The following is a 6,343-nucleotide window of genomic DNA, read 5'->3' on the forward strand; positions in this document are numbered from 1 at the left end:
TGGGAGCTTTAAAGATAAATCTTTATGTTGGGACCAGATAACAAGGACCATGAGTGGGACACTAGGAAGAATAAAACAGGAAAAAAGGGAAAGCCAATACAGGCTTCTCACTGCTACAAAAAAAACTGGCATCTGATCTTGCTGGGGGCTTCTGATTCTTTATACTGATTTTGTCTCTGAATTACCTACCTGAGAAATAAGAAAAGTACATATTCATGACTTCCCATCCATTAATTGTCAAGGATTGTCCACGGGGTGTTACACCTTGACACTTGCAGTACTGAGCATTGACAAATGCTAAGTAGCTTCTCTCAGTGTCCCAATCACATTGCAGGAAAAGTCTAGGGACAAAGGCACAAGGATATGACATGCAACTGAAGTAAGCCTCAATAAAATGGCACAGAGGTATCTGCTACTGTCATGTTATGTTGTCACACATGTAGACAAAAATCAAAAATCAATATTTTTGTTTATTCCTAAGAAAGTCTCAATAATCTACAGCCTTACAGCTCTGATTAACTGTTTAGCTCTCCACACCACCTAGTGGTGAAATATAAACATTTTTCAAGTGTCAGCAGAATTTAAAAAGAAAATTTGCTATTCTCTCTGTTCCAAATTGAGATGCTGGTGCCTGATGTAGAATGCTCACCTGCAGTGACAGCTGTTTGTCTGTTGGAAATATTTTTCTTTACCTACTACTTTGAGATGAACAGGAAAATCCAATTTGGTACTTTTAAGTAAAATATATTGGTGTAGGGAGATTTGTAGATGAAACTTTGGTGTAAATGGAGGATTTTATCTGCATGGGCTACTTCCCGTATATTTTCATTAAGTTATTATCAGCTTTAAATAAGAACTGCACACTGCATTTGTAACTTAAAAGAGCCTAATTTTGTCTGGGAACTATTGTCAGTGAATATATTTGCCATTCAAAGCATAAAAGCCAGATGTGTGATGAATGAAGGAAGGACAAATGAATACAGGAATGAATTATTCAGAAGGAAATCTTTGGGTGTGGGGACAAGTGCATGGAGTACTGCATACATCGAATATGTTAAGTGTGTCTGAGTGTCAGGCAACTCCCCTAGGCTAGGAGTGTGAGCCGCAAACCACTTACCTTGTGGGCACAGCCCTGGGCATGAGGCTGTGTGTTGCAGTCTCTGTGCTTGCTCCATGGCCCACTCCTTGATTGGTTGCAGAAATTACATTGGTGGCAACCTGTAACCTGCTTAGCTACTGACTGAGTGTATATACATGGTAACTGTGCAATAAAATAAGACCTGCTTTCTGCTTGGTTCCAGAGGTCTTGATAAGCAACTCCATAGCCACACGCTCCTCCACCCTACTCCATGGACTTCCTTCCTAAATGAGAGAGTCCGTGAGCATAGAAAAATTTCTTACACATGCTGTCACCTGCACCTGGTCTGTCTAGATATTCCTGTTTTTCTGGGTTGCCTCTTCTCAGCTGCCTAAGCAAAATAAGACTAAGTCCCTTTCCTAGAATTCATTTCAAGCAAGTCCTTCCAGGAAGTTAAGAACAAAGAAACAATGAAAATAATAAACTGCAGAAACAAATTGGGTAGACAAAAATTTCAAGCTCAGAACACAGTGATGATCTTTTTTCCTCCCAATACTTTATACTCAATATGCACCTGCTGCATAGTAAGTGTATAGTAGGTGCCTAAGAACTATTTGTTACATCAATTTATGGATTTTAAAGTAACTGAAGTCTGGCCATGCATGTCTTAACTCTAATTGTCAGTTGGGGTCGTTGGTCAATCCCCATTAGTCAAGACTTCTGAATTTCTAATTTGTTTACCTATGGAAACTTTTCCCACCTCAAATTAAGTACTCATAGTGCTTTTGCAGACATTCATAGATAATGTACAGAGTGTTGCAAAATTGGAGTTAAATGAAGAATGCATTTCCTATGAAAGTTAAAAAAAGTGAAGCTCTGTCTTGAGGTTTCACCTCTCACTATAGGATGAGCATCCTTTGTGTGGCCTAGTGAGTGCCATGTTTTTAGTACTTTGTGCTCTTTGTTACTGATTTTGTCAATCAAAATAACCCCAAACACATCTCTAACATGCTATCTAATGTTCATAAACTGAAGAAAGCTGTGATGTGTATAACAGAAGAAGATGGTACTTTAGATCAGCTTTATTATAATTATAATGCCGTTGCCTGATAGTTCAATTTTAATGAACAGTGCAATACACTGGAAAAAAAGATGAAATTTGGTGATTGGTAGATGAAGTTACTTTATAAAGTAACAACAATAATGCTATGATAAAGCTATGACAAACAACCAAATTTGTGGCTTCTTGAGATGACAACAGATTTATTTATTTTTTTACATATGGTAGACAGCATTGTAGAAAGGTTGGAAGCCTAGGAAATTTGTGGTCACATTAATCAAGTTCAAAAAATTGTTAGATACTTCTCAAATAATGTTTTTGTTTAAAGATATACTGCATAAATTCTTGATTTTGATTCTTATGCCACAGGAATCTTATTAAGGAAGTTGGGGCCTAATGCCACATGATGAAAATTAGGGCCTAAGTTTTCTTTTATTAGACAGAGGGTCTATGGATGTATTCTTAATTCCTTGATCTATTTTGAGTTGTTTTGTGCATGGTGAGAGATACGGTTTAACTTCATTTTGTTGCATATGGATTTCCAGTTTTCTTAGCACCATTTGTTGAAGAGGCTATCTTTTTTCCAATGCATGTTCTTGGCACCATTGTCCAATATAAGATAATTGTAGTTTTGAGGGTTAGTCTCTGTGTCCTCTATTCTGTACCATTGGTCTACCAGTCTGTTTTGGTGCCAATACTATGCTGTTTTTGTTACTTTTTGTTATAGTGATGCCACCTGCTTCACTCTTCCTGCTAAGGATTGCTTTAGCTATTCTGGATCTCTTATTTTTCCAGATGAATTTCATGATTGATTTTTCTATTTCTATCAGGAATGCCATTAAAATTTTGATTGGAATTGCACTAAATCTATAGTGCTTTTGGAAGTATGGTCATTTTGATAATATTAATTCTGCCTATCCAAGAGCAAGGTATATCATTCCTAAATGGGATGGACACAAACTAAAAAGTTTCTTGTCAGCAAAAGAAACAATCTGTGAGGTAAATAGAGAGCCTACATCTTGGGAACAAATCTTTACCCCTCACACATCAGATAGAGCACTAAGCTCTAGGGTATATAAAGAACTCAAAAAGCTAAACACCAATATATATATATATATATATATATATATATATATATATATATAAACCCAGTCAGTAAATGGGCCAAGGACCTGAAGAAAAACTTCTCATAAGAGGATATACAATCAATCAACAAATATATGAAAAAAATGTTCATCATCACTAGCAAAAAGATAAATGCAAATCAAAACCACTTAAGATTTTATCTTACTCCAGTCAGAATGGCATCTATTATGCATACAAACAACAATAAGTGTTAGCAAGGATGCAGGTACACTCATACATTGTTGGTAGGACTGCAAATTGGTGCAGTCAGTATGAAAAACAGTATGGAGATTTCTTGTAAATTGGAAATGGAACCACCAATTGACACAGCTATCCTTCTCCTCGGTCTATACCCAAAGGACTTAAAAATAGCATACTATGGGGACACAGCCACATCAATATTTATAGCAGATAAATTCCATGATAGCTAAACTGTGGAACCAAACTAGATGTCCTTCAATAGATGAATGGATAAAAAATGTGGCATATATACACAATGGAATATTACTCAGCAATAAAACAGTAAAATCATGGTTTTGAAAGTAAATGGATGGAGTTAGAGAAGATAATGATAATTTAAGTTAGCCAATCCCCCCAAACCAAATGCCAGATGTTTTCTTTGATATAAGGAGGCTGATTCATAGGGGAATAGGAAGAGGGAGCATGGGAGGAACAGACAAACTCTAGATATGGCAGAGGGGTTGGAGGGGAAGGGAGGAAGCATGGGATAATTAATGATGGTTGAATGTGATGATCATTATTATCCAATGTATAGGTTTAAAGACACAATTTGTTGTGATATACTATGTATAAAACCAGAGATATGAAAAATTGTGCTCTATATATGTAATAATAATTATAGTATATTCTGCTGTCATATATAAATAAAAAGATATACTGCATACAATAATTACTTGTAAACATATATTAAATAAGATTTTTAAACAAAATACACAAAACAAGGTTATGTATTCATCAGGTAACAAAAATGTTGTGAACAGAAACTCAAAGTAACATACCCCTCTATTCACTCTGGGAGTATGGCTCAATGTTCACTAATGCAGTGTTTGCAGCAGCAACTGTAGAGAACATAACTCCTGAGAATGCACATTACTCACCTGGATCTACTTCAATCCCCAAGAGTAGCACTTTGATTCCTCTTTTTTTATTCCCTTTTCAGTGATGCACTGATGCAATTTTTCAGGTATTACCACACTGAGGTGCCTCTCAACCTTAAAATGCACCTGTGAATCTTCTCATGATTTTGTTAAAATGAAAGTTATAATTCAGTAAGTCTGAAATCAGGCCACAGAGTCTACATTTCTACCAAACTCCAATGTAATAAATCTTATGTTTGACCATAAACCACATTGAATATGGAGGACCTTCATCCTTCCTTGCTCTTTTAGTTTGAAGAACTGGGAACAAACGTTTCATGCTAATATTATCCTAAAATTGAGTAACAGAATTGGTAAGAGGCAAAACTGCATTTCTTCTCAGAGACTTGGAAAAAACTATAGAACTAAGAAAGCATTAAGTCTCCAGGCCAACCAAGAATTTTAAATCAAGCATCAAATATGTCAACTACAACACAGGTGTCAGGAAGGCAGAGAATTAAAAACAAATACAAACCTACCTGAATTCAACAATTTTTTTTATTGACAACATGTTACATGCAGGCAAGATGCTTCACCAGGGATATAGACACTTAAAAAGCATATGCTTTGCTCTCAAACTTAAAAGAAGAAATTAACCTACACAACTGCCGCAGAAGCTAGGATATGGGGGTTAAAGTTGAAATGTGGGGAAACAGAGGACAGACACTTTGCACTGTGAATCAAGGAGAGAACTCTGGAGGATGTTATATCTGAAATGCATCTAATGATCCAATATATCTACCAGGAAGATAATTCTAACACCTTATTCCATTCAGAGTTAAAACCCCACAAACCAGGTTAGAACAACAAATCCTGCAAGATTACATTGAGCATATATTGGTAACTGATCATGGAATGAAAATGAATTACAAAGGTTTTCAAAGAGAGTTGAAATTATGTCATCTGCATGTGGTGTTAAGGTGTAGACTGGGCACCTGGGTAGCTGGGTCCTCACTTCAAAAGGAAAGCACTGCTGGGAGCTTCACGGTGTGTCCTAAATGAACCAAATGAGAACAGAGAAATAACAGACTTTCATAAGGTGGAGGTGAGAACTGAGCAGAAAATGGAAATGGGGTGAGGGGAGAAGAAAAAGTGAGGGAAAAGACAAAACAGAAAAGAAGACCATTGGAGATGAGGGACAGGAAAGAAGAATGCAAAGAACTCACCAGTATTTCCTCAACCAAAATCCAAGGCCTGTCAGAAGAGCCAGGGCCACTATCACTGCCAAGAAGACCAAGCCCAGGGGTCTATGAGGTGCTGCAGATTCAAGTGGACACCAGAATGTTGTTTCCAATCCATTCCCCATTATACCCCATGCACTCCCCATTTGCTTTATTAACCTGTACTATTTTTCTTTTTTTTAAAGCTGATTTTGATTCATTTTTTTAATTAGTTGTTCAAAATATTACAAAGTTCTTGACATATCATATTGCATACATTTGATTCAAGCAGATTATGAACTCCCATTTTTACCCTATATACATAATGCAGATTCACATCGGTTACACATCCACTTTTTTACCTACTGTCATACTAGTGTATGTTGTATTCTGCTGCCTTTACTAACCTCTACTATCCCCCTCCCCCCTCCCTCCAAACAACAGCAAATATAGCAGAAGGCAAGAAATAATTAAAATCAGAGCAGAAATAAACAAAATTGAAACAAAAGAAACTATTGAAAAAATTGACAAAACTAAAAGTTGGTTCTTTGAAAAAATAAATAAGATCAACAGACCCTTAGCCATGCTAACAAAGAGAAGAAGAGAGAGAACTCAAATTACTAACATACGAGATGAAAAAGGAAATATCACAACAGATGCTACAGAAATACAGAAGACAATTAGAAATTATTTTGAAACACTATATTCCAATAAAATAGAAGATAGTGAAGACATCGATAAATTCCTTAAGTCATATGATTTG

General features: G+C 36.1%; 1 pseudogene; it reads right to left on the reverse strand.

The window, feature by feature from the left end:
• Nucleotides 1-4,902: 4,902 nt before the first annotated feature.
• LOC107160605 overlaps nucleotides 4,903-6,343 on the reverse strand; it is a 6,595-nt pseudogene continuing 5,154 nt past the window's right edge.

Source organism: Marmota marmota, unplaced genomic scaffold (assembly GCF_001458135.2).
Source record: "Marmota marmota marmota unplaced genomic scaffold, marMar, whole genome shotgun sequence".
NCBI classification, from domain to species: domain Eukaryota; kingdom Metazoa; phylum Chordata; class Mammalia; order Rodentia; family Sciuridae; genus Marmota; species Marmota marmota.